Source organism: Mytilus edulis, chromosome 7 (assembly GCF_963676685.1).
Source record: "Mytilus edulis chromosome 7, xbMytEdul2.2, whole genome shotgun sequence".
NCBI lineage: Eukaryota > Metazoa > Mollusca > Bivalvia > Mytilida > Mytilidae > Mytilus > Mytilus edulis.
In genome coordinates, this window is record NC_092350.1 from 75,593,164 (window position 1) to 75,609,651 (window position 16,488).

The 16,488-nt window shown below is 30.5% G+C and overlaps 1 long non-coding RNA gene across 1 annotated transcript in view; it reads right to left on the reverse strand.

Annotated features, from left to right (window-relative positions):
* Positions 1 to 13,783: 13,783 nt before the first annotated feature.
* LOC139482243 (uncharacterized) overlaps positions 13,784 to 16,488 on the reverse strand; it is a 41,739-nt gene continuing 39,034 nt past the window's right edge. Inside the window, exon 3 of the long non-coding RNA XR_011654808.1 lies at positions 13,784 to 14,054. This is a non-coding gene — a long non-coding RNA (uncharacterized lncRNA). The remainder of the gene's footprint in view (positions 14,055 to 16,488) is intronic.

The window sequence follows — 16,488 nt, forward strand, 5'->3', positions numbered from 1 at the left end:
ACTCATCATTACAATATGCAGGAGCAGTGTGGGCGTTGAACTAAAAAAGCCTGCCTGCATATATTAGCCAAAGACAATATATATGCTAGATAAGTAAAATTCAGAATTGTAATATGACGTGTGTCAAAGAGACAGCAACCCGTTCAAAGAACAGACAACAGCCGAAGTCTACCAATTGGTCTTCAATACAGCGAAAATCTCCTGAACCCGACGGCGTGATTTAACTGGCCCTAAATCGAAATTGTATAGTGATAATAGACGTCACACTTAACGCCGACATAGTCACTTTAAACTAAAATTAAAATTCAAACAAGACTTACAAACGCCAGAGGCTCCTGACTTGGGACAGGATCAACAATGCGGCGGGCGTTCACCATCCACATATATACACAAAATCGTACACACAATAATTCGCACAGATACTCAGTTCTAAAGAAATCCGAGTCCGATGTCAGAATAGGTAAAAAAAGAAACTAAATGAAATATAATGATACATAAATTAACAAAGGACCACTAGCAGTTATTGACATGCCAGCTTTAACTGATTGATAGATTATGTCTACATCATATAAAAACCAAATGAAATCCCTCCCGTTTGCGGCTGAGTATGATACCATCGTAAGATATATGGGAAGAGCATAATCCATATTATGCCAACAACTGCTCAAGAATCAATGTGAAAAACTACAATAGTTTGTGAATACCGTGCTATATAAACATAACTTTATAAGATTTTACCATGTTTACGTCCAATCCAAATATAGATTGATGATAAGTCCTCACAATATGCAAAAACTACATACGTAACATTTAAAAATAATATTAACGTTAACGGTACAAATTTTCCTGCACCAGATGCGCATTTCGACAACAGATGTCTCTTCAGTGATGCTCGTAGCCAAAATATTTGAAATCCAAAGCTTATGTAAAAGTTGAAGAATTTTAATCCAAAAGATCAAAAAAGTATAGCCAAATCCGTGAAAGAAACAGAGCTTTGCATGAGGTAGATACATTCCTTAATCTATAATAATTTCTAACATTTTTTAACAGAAAATTTTAATAACACAGAAAATCCGTATTTTCATGTCAGTACCGTAGTGGCTATTGGGCTAGTGATACCCTTTGGGGACTAACAGAATTTTGTTATCTCGTTCCCTACATTCTCTACTTTCGTTTGAGCAATGCATCTAAAGTTCAATCCAGAAAATCTCTTTAAATATGTATTTTTTTTTTAATTTTTTTTTTAAATGAATTTGTATTTGCTTTAGGTTTCAGTATATAAATTTGAACGGATTTGTAATATTAAAACGTCTAATTTGCTGTAGTATTTTGTATTGCAACTCATTGGTATAATTTTAATTTTGACATTAAGAGCTTATCCGTTGTTAATGTGGACGCAGATGTGGAATAACAGCTAAACAATTTGATTTTACCTTATAAAATATTTGTGTACTGATTTGGTTTTCCAGAATTTTTGTCTAAATGCAAATACAAAGATAAGTGCACTTTGACATAAAAGGTAAATTACAAAAAAAAAAAAAAAACTCAGAGGAAAATTCTAAATGGGAAGTCAATAAGCAAATGACAACTTTAAAAGCTTAAACACATCAAACGAATTGTGGACAACTGTCAAATTCATGACTAGGTGCAAGTATTTTCTTATGTAGAAAATAGTTGAATTAAACCTGGTTTTATAGCAATTGAAACATGTTCTATTGATGGCTGTTTCAAATAATGTCATTATTTAGACAACCATGTGTGAACAAAACAAACAGACATAAACAAATGTCACAAAAAGGAGTGCAAAATCAAAATTTAGCTACATTTACAATCGCTACAAAAACAAACAAAAATGTCGACAAAGAAAATCTAACAGGCAGATTGATAGAGCTATTTAACAAAAGCGAAAGACAAAGAAAAAACAACCATCCATTGCACAGTTACACAATAATGGGATGTATAAGTATCGAGTCATGTTAAATGGATATTGCCCGAAACAGATTCAAAAGTAAAAGTAATAAATTACAAAGACAAATACAAGATTAGTATAACACGTAACTAAAAAACAACGTCAATACCCAGAATCTATACCTCAAGTCTATCGTGTATTAATTATGAAGTTAGTATGGAATATTTATCAAGAAATATTTAATGTAATCACCACAATCAAGCAAGTAATTTTATGTCATTAAAGGATGTATGGGATTTGTTTTTTTCAAACATATACAAGATTGACTCTTTCCGAAGTTAGATTAAACCACGTGCATTATAATTTATATTTCAAAGGTACGACCTTTACACATATATAATAATTCTTTAAATAATATGTTTAACATACATGTAGTAGCTAAGGGATGTACATTAAACTAACCGGTTAATCTATATGCCGTCAACTGCGTCCGAATACAGGAGTTGTTGACCTGAAAGATGTATAGAAAATGTTTGAATTAAAGCTTAAAAATCAAAGGCGATTTTGACTGTTAGAAAAAAATCTTTTCGATTAATTATTCAATGAATTGTGTTTATACTTTTCGACAATTATTGTAAAATTAAACATTAGTTACATCTTTAATGTAAATAGACATAAGAAGATGTGTATCAGTGTCAATAAGACAAGTCCTTTCAATGTCACAATTTGTATTTGTAAACCATTAAAGGTCACAGTACGGATTTCAACACCGAGCCTTGGCTCACAGAAATGCTTTGCAGATGTAATTACAAATCTAAATGTTATTAAACCTAACATTGCTTGGTGATAAATTTTTATATGTCGTATTTCGTGTTCAACCGATCTGATAAAAATACATTTCCAACTGAAACTTTATGCACATCTGGTTATTTATAGCTTATAGTTTGAAAACACTAAAAGAAACGTTTTATTAAGTACCCACCTTCAACCTTACTTTCAACAATAGTTTAACATGATAAATGCTAATCGTTTTCATCACACAAGCCTTAATTGACCAGATTTTGTTTGTACTTACTTTCAAATTCCCACAGAAAGACCGCAAAATCATCTTACACCTAGTACTTTTTACAGTTGTAGTATATCTTAAAGTTTGTCGAATAAAATAGCTGAAATGTAAACATGATAATCATTTGGCACTGACTCTATATGAAATAATCAAATCTATTTTAAGTTTCAAGTAGTCCAGGAAAATCAAATGTTTTATCGGTGCAAAGGAAATCGTAAATTGATCTATATTAAGCGAAAAAATGTTGTCTGAATTCTAGACATAAGAAAAAAATCAAATAGTAGTTCTATATGTTCTTAAATATTTTGTATATGATATTATATATTATATATATAAAAATAGTGTGAACGAATTGAAAGGAATACATTGTTTATACATGAAACAAAGTGTCCACACGCTAACATTACGTAACGTGTTGTGTGTACACGGCGCCTTCTTCGTCAAACAATAGAATCGTATTGTAACAAAGAATTTATATGTTTTGTTAATCAACATAAAAAGGTATGCGTGTTTGCCAAATCATGAAATGAAAAGCATTATTCGGTGCAATTGAAAAAAAAAAAATAGCAAGACAATTTCTTTGAGATCATAATCAAGAATAATCAAGTGCAGTTTTTCTTCTGGGAAGTATTAAATTGAATAACAAATTCGTCATTTGGTGTATTCAGCGAACAATTTTATTTCAAAGTAACTAATAATCTGCAGTGTATATAAACTCACCAAAGATACCAGGACTAATGTTATATATACGCCAGACGCGCGTTTCGTCTACAAAAGACTGACTCATCAGTGACGCTCGAATCCAAAACAGTTATAAAAAGCCAAATAAAGTACGAAGTTGAAGAGCATTGATGTTCAAAATTCAAAAAAATGTTGCCAAATACAGCTAAGGTAATATATGCCTGAGGTAGAAAAGTCTTAGTATTTCAAAAAATTCAAAATTTTGTAAACGATTAATTTATAAATATAACAATATCAATGATAATTCATGTCAGCACAAAGAGTGCTGACTACTGGGCTTGTGATACCCTCGGGTAAATAAATCTCCACCAGCAGTGGCATCGACCCAGTGGTTATAAATAAACTCATCATAGATACCAGGACTTAAAATTATATTTTCGCCAGACGCGCGTTTTGTCTGCAAAAGACTCATCAGTGACGCTCGAATCCAAAACAAGTTATAAAAAGCCAAATACAGTACGAAGTTGAAGAGCATTGAGATCAAAAATTCCAAAGAGTGTTGTCAAAAACAGCTAAGGTAATCTATGCCTCAGGTAGAAAAGCTTAAGTGTTTAAAAAAATTCAAAATTTTGTAAACAATTGATTTATAAATATAACAATATCAATGACAATTCATGTCAGAACAAAGAGTGCTGACTACTGGGCTTGTGATACCCATTTAAAGTCTCATAGGCTTTATCTTACACTAAAATACTTACTATTCCGTGTCAAAATGTTTTGTGTGTTCAATACTGTTATACATCCTAAAGTCAAATACCGGACTAAAGTCTTTGCCGAAAATGAAATCAAAACCTTCACTCGACTCAACGCTTCTGTTCTGTAAGGCTGACGGATATTGGTTTTTGATTTGTCGACCTACAAGAAGATTTAAAGCGGTGAATCAAATGATACAATATCGAAAGGGTTTTAATCGAAAGGTCTAAATTGTTGGAATTTCAAATTCCTGTAATTCGGTAAGTCACATTTGAAGAGAAAAGAGGACAATATGAACATATCTCTTTCATATGTGAAAGGAATATTCCAGATGTGTCACCCAACGTCGCCCAACCCGCAATTGCGTCCGTAATATTTATAAAGGGACAATTTAAACTTTGCCACTTAAAACACATAGTTGGATAAATTTCTTGTGAGCAACAACCCTCTGTCAAGTTAATAATGATCTTAAATACAAGTCCTGGGATATTGTTCCAACTATGATATATAAACTCCGTGGTCAGGCGCTTCTTAAATTTTGCTACGTTTCACAATTGGGAAGTTGAAATCATCTCATTGGAATTATCCCTCCTAAGACAAGAAACCTCTTTTCATTTATCGTGTTTCAGGTAAAGGGAATACTTGTGTTAAGTGTAAAAAAGATGAGTGTTTTTGTAAATTTGCAAGATGAAAAAGTCTAAGATTGATTTTATTTTAGAGTCTTCTTCTGATTCAGACCATCTTTAGAATAGGTATGTTCACACAAAAATGAATATTGGGTTTGATTGCTGATAACATTTGTTTAACTTTTTTAAAATCATTTTAGGGTGTTAAACTTTTGTCAAAGAAAAGCAAACGATACCGAAGGACATTCAAATTTAAGTCAAAAATAAAGTAACAACGCCATTTTAAAACTCATTAAAGACAATCAAATGAGAAGACCTAAATTACGACCTTTACAAGATAAATCTTCTATAAATTTAATAAAAAAAAAAAGATAAATTACGACATTTACAGGATACATTTTCTCGAAACTGAAAAAAACTCATATCATAATCAATATACACTCAGCCTCAACATGTGATAAAACTAACCAACCCGTTATATGCGGAGGAGGTAAATAGCCAAGAATTTTTTTAACTCATGATTCGAAAACTGAAAATAACATGGCAAAAAACGGCAAACGATGGAAAGTCTAACAACAATACAAAAACACAACTTTTCGGTGTGAACCAATGCTTTGTTTGGAAGATCGTGCTTTGACCTACTATGTTTTTTTATAGGAAGAGCCTAGTGTCACATCGAACAGCACTCCATAAAGGGTCCTACAAATTACTAGTGTAAAACTATTCAAAAGGGAAAACCAACGGTCTAATCTATATAAAAAGACGAGAAACGATAACTGGTTTTAAATAATAGTACTGGAGCTAGATTAAGGTAACAAAAAGGATTTCAGTAAAGTCAACTCTAGAACTTTGGCATTGAGATGCCGCATAACAAATCTTTCAAATGGAATGTTTCATGGCGACAGTTTGAAGTCACTCTCTAATGCCTGACACGTGGATTTATTTTATCGATATATTTTGTACTTTTCAGTATATTTTAAGTGTAAAAAGTTGTATTCTCACCAATAACATTTTTTTACATGTAAATTACATGTATTTTATCCTTTTCACACTTAAATAAAAATTTCATTTAGTTAAACGGATCAATATATATAAATAAATCAAACCCTAAAAGCAAATAGATTAAAACAAAAAAAGTAATCAACGTCAATTCTGACACAAACACGTTAGGTATCGCATTGTGAGAAAAGTCAACAGCCTCTATCTCAAATATAACACACATAATGAACATTTTTATACATATTTAAAAAAATCAAAGTATTATTTATCCTATATGTTCTCCTCTTTTTTTTCAAAAGATGAATTTTGAATTTCTGAATTTGTAGTATCGTGTAAAAAAAGGCAACAGAAATTCATCGATCTTAAAATCTCAAACATCTATTATCACGAGCGGTACCAATAAATGAAATCATAAAATGAACCTACAAAGGAACAATTCGGGTGTGTAGAAAGGTTGTGTGGTTCATGTTGGGCATAAATCTGTTGGTGTGCGCATTAAAAATGAAATCAGTTTCATGATTCTCTTCAACTTTGTACTTGTTTGGCATTATAACTATTTTGATCTGAGAGTCACCGATGAGTCATATGTAGACGAAACGCGAGTCTGGCGTATTGAATTACAATCCTGGTACCTTTGGTAACTATTTACAATGTCAAATTTAGGAATATAACAATATCGGTACAATTACAGATCAGACGACGGATTTAAAACCGTAAACAAACATTGCTAGTTATTTCAGACTAGTACATGTCATCAAGCCATGTTTAACGTAAATATAAAATTTTAATCCAGGTATCTATGATACGTTTCCAACCCATTGGTCGATGCCACTGCTGGTGGAGATTTATTTCCCTGATGGTATCACCAGTAGTCAGCACTTCTGTGTTGACTTGAGTTATCATTGAAATGTTCATAATTATAAATTAACTGTTAACAAACTTTGAAATTTTGAAATACTAAGGCTTTTCTAATTCAGGATTACTGTAAACCAACTTATTTTCGCGGATACTTTATTTCGCGTTTTACCAATTCTAGTCCGTTTCGCGCCTTTTAAAATTCACGATTTTCTTATTTACTTGATGTAGATTAATAACGATTTACCTATTCGCGACGATTTATATTCGCGTTATTTTTCTCCTCGCGAAAGTCGCGAAAATAAATCGCTCGCGAAAATAAGTTGGTTTACAGTAGATTACCTTAGCTGTATTTAGCAAAATTGTTAAGCAGGTTTGGTCCTCAATGCTCTTCAACCTCGAACTTGTTTTGGCCTTTTTAACATTCTTTGATTCGAGCGTCGCTTTTGTAGACGAAACGACCGTCTGGCGTTAACATAAAATTGTAATCCTGGTTTGTATGATGAGTTTATTTATGGTAAACGTCAAAAATATATAGTAACGATTTTAGTGGTGGTTCTTCTTATCTCTCCTATAAATGATTTGATATATGGAGCAAATCTCTATTAATGACGTTCGTAGAGTGTGACTATATACAAGTGTAACTTATTATTTGAGATATGTAAACGCAATAATCAACATTTGCAGGTACGTACTTGTAAATTGAAAACTTTATATTGTTTTAAACTGAATAAAATTGAGAATGGAAATGGGGAATGTGTCAAAGAGACAACAACCCGACCAAATAAAAAACAACAGCAGAGGGTCACCAACAGGTCTTCAATGTAGCAAGAATTTCCCGCACCCGGAGGCGTCCTTCAGCTGGCCCCTAAACAAATATATACTAGTCCAGTGATAATGAACGCCATAATAATTTCCAAATTGTACACAAGAAACTAAAATTAAAATAATACAAGACTAACAAAGGCCAGAGGCTCCTGACTTGGGACAGGCGCAAAAATGCGGCGGGGTTAAACATGTTTGTGAGATCTCAACCCTCCCCCTATACCTCTAACCAATGTAGTAAAGTAAACGCATAACAATACGCACATTAAAATTCAGTTCAAGAGAAATCCGAATCTGATGTCAGAAGATGTAACCAAAGAAAATAAACAAAATGACAATAATACATAAATAACAACAGACTACTAGCAGTTAACTGACATGCCAGCTCCAGACTTCAATTAAACTGACTGAAAGATTATGATTCAGAACCCATTTGATGCTGTTTCCATTACATCTGTATTTAGCTATTCCTTTATTCATTTAATATTTGTCCTATGATCAACTTTTGTGAACTAGTAAAAGTGTAAAATTTGAGATCAATGTATTGTTGATTGAACGACAGTTTGTAGTCGAATACAAATGTATTTCAGGTACATAGTTCATCAATATCTTCTGAAACGTTTAGCTCAGAACTACATGCATTTGTACTTTAGTTGTACGTTCGTTATATAAAATATGTGTTATACATGTGTTTCAATGTTTGATAACCTTTATATGATTTTAAGTGAAAAAGGCCAGATGATACTTCTATTTGTTAGAAATGTAAGCTTGTAGTATTCAAGTCCTCTGTGTTAGAATCATCATGAGTTGAAATACATTGATTAAACGGGAATTGTGCTGGAACCAAGCAATTACTTCGACTTATCAGAGTTTTCGACACAACCGATTTCAACACATTAAGGTGCGACTGTATTGAACATTTTTTTTTCTGAATAATCATATTGAACTTTTGGTGTAGTCTTTTTATTTTCATTTATCGATTTTGATAATTTTCAATTTCATATATATCGTTTGTCAAATCAGCAACTATCATGACTATTGTGTAAAAGGTGTCTTTAATATTACATGTACATTGCATTACAATTGTCTTACCGCCTCATTCTATATTGTCCCATCCAAAGTAAGGAGCCTGTATTGTTTTTGTTGCTGTTTGTCATATTTGTTTGTGTCCATTGATTTTTTTTTATTACGCCTTTATCCGTTTGAAATGTTTTACATTTGTCCTGTTGGGACTTTTTTTTTTAACTTAATGGGTTTTTTGTTCCGTTAAAAGCCGTACGATGACCTACAGTTATTCGTTTCATCATGTTTATTTATTTCATTTATTTGTTTATTGTAATATATATATGTACCATGTGAGGAAAATGATAGTTCTTTTTCCTTTCATTTGATGTGTAAACGCTTTTGAATTTGCCATTTGATAAAAGACTTTCCGTTTTGAATTTTCCTTAAAAGTTAGATTGTTCTACTTTTATTTTTTTTTACGTTCGTTGTTAACTTCCTATTCACGATAAACGATTTTAATATTGTATTGTATTTCTATTTTTATGCATCGTTTATTCATTAGCAATGGGTTGTTAATGCTATTTTTGATTTCTGGTAGGCATGCTGATTTTTTTTCACAGAAAAAGGCAGCTTAATGAATATAAAGAATAGTATGAAATAAAAACCGTACATTGTTTTTCAAATGGATGACTACAAAGTAAATGTTAATGTAAATCTATTGCGATTGAAAATACCTAGTAGATACATATAATTTGTATCTACAAGCTGTTGATACATGTTCAGTTGTTAAATGCGTACTAAATTAGTATAAAGTAAGTAAGCAGAACATGATGCCCTACTTTTGTTTGTTTCATTTATATAGACAATAATCCACCATTAAAATATTACAATAAAACTGTTTACTTGTATTTTGCTGAAGTTTTCGCTAATAAATCGAAAACAACTAAACGGACAATCATAGGACAGAAAACGTTTGAAAATGCCTGAATCAACTCAGGAATATCCCTTTTGTTTTATAGTCATTTGATGTGTTTAATCTTTTAATCTTTAAGCATTGTTTTAAATTGAGGAATGTGTCTCCTTCAGTTTGAAAATTTGTTTTTTCGTAAATTGTTTTCTTATGAATTAGGCCATTAGTTTTGACCATTACACCTGTTCAACATGACAGTTTGTAAGTGTATATCTAATAATTTCTACTTCATATCAATCAGTGTATGGAAGAAGCAAATCGATAAAAACGTTTCTTATATGAAATAGCGATACTGTCTTAGATCAACGAGTTGCATTGTGGGAAATTTTAGACGAATATTAACATTGTTGTGAAAAAAGGAAGATTTCGCAGCATAAAGCTTAAGTAATGACTATTTGTTTAAAAGAGGGTGACATTTAACACGACAAACGTGTGCTGTATAATTTTCATAAATTGCGTAATTTAATAACAAGCAAGTTGTACGAGAAAATTTAAATGTTGATTAAATGAAACATAAGCTCACGGTTTATCATCTATAGATGTACACATTTAATAAATAGCAGGTAACAAAATTAATGGAATGCAAATTTGATGAACTCTATGATATTGCTATATTTTATATATTAACCATGTGTGGATTCTTAAAAACTCTAAAGAACTTCTGGATAATTTTAAATTTCGGTCTTTTTCTGAAATTAGTTCTATCAAAACTTTTGATTTTTCAACCTTGTATACAACCATTCCCCATGTGAAATTGAAAAACCGTCTAAACGAAATAATCCACAATGCTTTTCATCATAAAAATGGTAGCATACGCTATAAATTTATCACTTTGGGATACCATAAGGCATATTTTGTTAATAAGGAACAAAAGGGTAAAACATACTACACAGAGGAATAAGTGATCAGTATGCTGGAGTTTCTTATTGACAACACATTTGTTGAATTTCGAGGTAGACTTTTTCAACAAATTGTCGGCATTACTATGGGAACAAACTTTGCGCCTCTCCTTGCCGACCTCTTCTTATTTTCATATGAATCGGAGTTCCTTCAGACACTTGTCATACACAAGAACATCAAAGAAGCCATGCTATTTAATTTCACTTTCAGATATATTGATGATGTTTTTTCCATTAACAATCCGAACTTTTCTGATTGGGTTCCATTAATTTACCCACCAGAACTAGAAATTAAAGAAACAACAGACAAGGCTTCCTCCGCCTCATTTTTAGACTTATACCTCGAATTTGACATACACAGTCATCTCAGTACCAGAATCTATGACAAACGAGACGATTTTAATTTTGAAATTATCAATTTTCCCCACCTTAGTAGTAATAAACCAACTTCACCTGCATATGGAATATACTTTTCCCAACTTATTCCGTATTCAAGAGCTTGCAGCTCCTATTCATACTTTGTAAAACGTCACCAGTGTCTGAGCAGAAAGTTGATGAACCAGGGTTATGTCAAAGAACGTCTCGTCCTTTTTCTAAAAAAGTTCATCGAAAGGTACCAAGAACTTGTTGATAAATATTCCGTATCAACTTCACAAATTATACAAGATGGTCTTGAAGTATAGATTTTGCGTACTGACGTTGGTTATCATCTTAATAACGTGTTATAGTATTCTTTTATTTGTCTTTATTAATATTACTTTTACTGTTAAGTCAGTTTTTTAGATATTCATTTGACGTGACTCTGTGCTTATGTAAAACATCATACTTTGAACGACAAAATTATTTCATTTTTTAATATTACTTTTACTTATGGATCTTGTCATACTTTGAATGACAAAACTATTTTATTCATTCATACTACTTTTTCTGTTAAGTCTGTTTTTTATGATATACTTTTGACGTGACTCTGTACTGATTTATGTATCCCGTCATTCTTTGAACCACATATTTATTTTATTCATTATTATTACATTTACTGTTAAGTCTGTTTTTTGTTATATCTACTTTACGTGACTCTGCATTTATGTATGCTGTCATACTTTGAACGACAAAATTATTTTATGTCTACCTGTGCGAATTTCAAACGCGCAATTTTACACCAGTAATGAAAACCTTACATCCTTTATTGGTAGACTTTACATAGATAAATAAAATCGTATAAGATAAGCGAAATGAGGATGTTAAATTTGATGTATGCCTTTTTGTGCTTCTTCGTTACATTTGTTGTTTTTATGGTGATTAAGATGATAACATAATGTTGACTGCTGTACCCCTATTTTTGACATTTCTACTCTTTGAGTATGTTTGTTTTGTTCACACATATTGACAATATAATGGAATTTGATGTGACTGTCATATAAGTGAGAGGTTTAGCTAGGTATTAAACCAGGTTCAATCTACCATTTTCTACATTAGAAAATACCTGTACCAAGTCAGGAATATGACAGTTGTTATCCATTCGTTTGATGTGTTTGATTTTGCCTTTTGATTTTGGGCTTTCCTTTTTGAATTTTCCTCGGAGCTCAGTATTTTTGTGTTTTTATTTTTTATTATAACAATGACATATCTTTCTAATATGATAGCGATATGATTTTAATATGAATAATTTATGAATGCAATATTTTTCTAAATATAACTGCGATAGTTTTCTTATATAAAACGAAAACGATAACACGTCACAACGTATGTCAAGAAACCAGCAAACATAATTCACAATCATATCTTATGACCGGTTTAATGTTATAGGCCAGAAATCACTAAAAGTTTGCGCCTGTAACAAAATTAACGCTTACATGAACTTATAATCTCGAAAATATTCATTGAACCTATCGATTGTTTTCGATCATATGGTTATACCGACTAATTGTATTTGCAGTGATGACTCATTGACGGAATTAATTTTAAATGTGGCTAATGTAAATAGTCTACCGACATATTTGAATCTATAATAGTATAGACAAAAATATCATTACTAAAAAGAAATAAAAACCATTCCTAAAACAATCCAATACATTACGGTTCACAATAACACCTGATAATGAATATCCAAATGGAATAATAAATATTCCAAAGAAAAATATACAAATACTGTTGAACCAAATAAATAATGTCAAACTAGAAATAAGAATCTTATTGAGCAGCCTCAATTTATAAAACAAACAACTTCAGATTTCACGAATCAAAATGTTGTCAAACAGAAGATGTATTAATTATCAACTTAGAAACAAATATGAGAAGGAAAACCGTTCTTGTTGGATATCAAAGACTTTTCCCGTTGGCAATTCGATATCTTTAGATCATAATCAGCTTGCCGCTTGGACACTGTTTACATCTCATTGACCGTGAGGGCATTCTAATGTATTGTTGCCACAGAGATTTGACTTTCGTTTTTGACTGGTTACCGATTGTATAAATACGCGGACATTATCGAGTGCAAAATAATCTTCCTTATCGCTTGTTATTTATTCATTTTGCCAATGAGAACTCATAAAAAAAAAAAAAATTTAACACGAATTAATTATATGAAAATGTGTTTACGTTAGAAATATATGTATATAAGTAAAAAAATCGTAACACTTATGTACACGTACAAAATTAATTGTATTAACGCATGCGGATATCAAATTTTACTAAGACATAAACTTTTGCTTTTAACTAACTTCTGAATAAATATATTTATATTTAGACTTAATTGTTGTCTTTTTTAACCAAATGTTTTAAGGTTCTTACTTTTTCCTCTGCATTTTTACAATTCATATTAGACCATATCGCTTTTTCATAGAAGAAACTTTTATTTTTAGATTCGCTTCTTCCATAGATTGTAATCTGCTTTTGTCAGTCCATCATGAAAGCAAACGTTTTGACTGTTTCAATGCACTTACTCCTTGGTATATCGTTACATCATTTCAATCATGTAAAAACATGAACCTGGCAAGATGATGTGATTTGCTATTGTTGTCAAAAATCGATAATCATGAAAATAGAACCGGTTTCAAAATACCAGCATCAAAACAAAAAAGTTATACAAGAATCAGAAACAACTCACTATATCACAAATTCCTACTATACTTCTCGTCTATTGGTAAACATTAAAGGTTCCAAAACGTACTACTATACAACGAAAAATGAAACAAATCAAAATGCTATCAATTTATATAATACTCTGTATATATTGGTTAGGTTTACATCTTACAATGAGTTTAAATCAAGCGTTAATTATTGTTGCTGGCTTCTGGCTTCTTTTACTTCTTATTACCCTTTATACGATATCCTCCACAATCGCAATAACATTTGTTGTTCACACAACTCCATGAATTGAAAGAAGTGCAGCCTCTTTTTGCACAACATCCTTTACAACCAGAACAAGTTTTAGAACATAACTTTAGCTGCTCGGTCAGAGTTATACCTAAAAAGTATATGAGTACATTATGTTTAGGTAGCATGTATTTATAATAGTATATTATTTATAATTATCACTGCATGAAATGATGCATTTAATATAAAATTAAATGCATATGTTATGCATATTAAATTTCAAATTACAAAAAATATTATGCATTTACTTTGCTGGAAAATTTCTAATTTAATATAGATTTAAACTAAATTTAAAATTGCAAATAAATTCCCAAATTTCAACCTAGTTTAAAGGTATTTTTAAATCTAAATAAATTTCAAATTTAAAGAATTTAAGTATAGACTAAATTTGAATAAATTTCTAATTTAAAGAAATGTTTATGTAAATTAAATTTGAATAAATTTGAGATTTAAAGAATTTTTAATATAAATTAAATTTGAATAAATTTCAAATTTAAAGAAGTTTTGATATAATTTAAATTTGAATAAATTTGAGATTTAAAGATCTTTTAATATAAATTAAATTTCAATAAATTTCAAATTTAAAGAATTTTAAATATAAATTTAATTTAATTAATTATGTAATTTAATTACATGTAAATTCAAATAAATTTCTTGTTTATGACTTATTTAAATTAGAACTTCCATCAAATTTAATGCAATTTAAAGTCAATATAATCCTGTATAACTACTTACAAAACAATAGTGCAAATGAATAATAAAGAAAAGGCAGAATTTTTCCCTCTGCTTTTTGGAAAAGGGATGTTGGGGATTTGTTTTTACTTTAACCCAAATATCTGGTTTGAAAATATCTAATTAAATAAAAAAACAAAAATTAGGAAAAACAGGAATTTTTAATGGTGATAACTTTGTAGCTACTGTACATATAAAATTGATCCTCCAACTTTTCTGATCCATATTTACAAAGTATTAGACTTGAAAGGCATGGATTGCTGCTCTGTGTATTTACAGTAGAATAATATTTGTGGTTTCAAATGGCAATGTGCAAATGTATAATTTGTCAGTAACATTGAAGACTGTATTTTTCAGATGAAACTTAAACAATAATCCAACGAATACATGTCACTCATTTGCAAAGCTCAATACCATTTTGTAAATATGCCTTTACCTATATGTAAAGAATGGCAATGCATCTGAATTTATATAAGAACTTGAAGAGTTAGAATCTAAGACATACAAAAAACACAAACACCAGATATAAACTATAGGACAAGGCTATCTATGTGTGATTTGGATTTTGACAATGGCAGCAATATACAATACAGGAGATAACAAAAACTTTTGGACAAAGCATAACCATACACAACAATTTCTAGCATTTTCTTATTGTCATTCTGTCTAGGGCATAGTTATTTTCATCACTTCTAATCGGGTCAGAATAATAAAAAAAAACAATTTTGAGTTATCTCCCTTTGTATACACTTCAATAAAAGAAACAAAGTATCTAACAAATTAATTTTATTCAGATACTGACAAATTAGAGTTGTTTTGGTGATAAATTAAAATAAAATGTCAAAAAGTTTGTTATACAATTTTAAAAACATTTAAAACAAATAAAAAAACACTTTTGTTTAAAAAAAGTCAAGTTCTACATCAAAGAACCTCATCAAATTCAAACTAATTAATAAAATAATGGTTATTGACAAATTAACATGCTTACTTGTATAGATTATTTAAGAATCATAACAATTGGGTTATAACAAATAGCAAACATAGGCACCTCTAAATTTCAAGTTTGGCATCATAAAAATATTAATGAATAATCTCCCCTGCTAGCATTATTTGTCAATTTTAAAAACTTCAAAAAGCAAAAAACAAAAAACATAACATTATTTACATGATTAACATAATTCGTAAATTCACAAGAGTGCACACACTGAAATGTCTCGCCTTCTTTACTTATCATTGATATTATGTTGATAGTCCTAAGTATAAAGCTTTATTAAAAACTGTCACATAAACTTAACATTAACCAAGATAACTAAACAAAGAGCAATGAACCATGAAAATGAGGTCAAGGTCAGATGAACCATGCCAGGCAGACATGTACAGCTAACAATGCTTCCATACAACAAATATAGTTGACCTATTACTTATAGTTTTAAAAAAATAGACCAAAACACAAGAACTTAACACTGAGCAATGAACCGTGAAAATGAGGTCGAGGTCAAATAAAACCTGCGCGACTGACATATAGATCATAAAATATTTCCATACACCAAATATAGTTGACCTATGGCATATAGTATTAGATAAAAAGACCAAAACTCAAAAACTTAACTTTGACCACTCAACCATGAAAATGAGGTGAAGGTCAGATGACATCTGCTCGCCAGACATGTACACCTTACAATCATTCCATACAACAAATATAGTAGATCTATTGCATAAAGTATGAGAAAAACAGACCAAAACACAAAAACTTAACTATAACCACTGAACCATGAAAATGAGGTCAAGGTCAG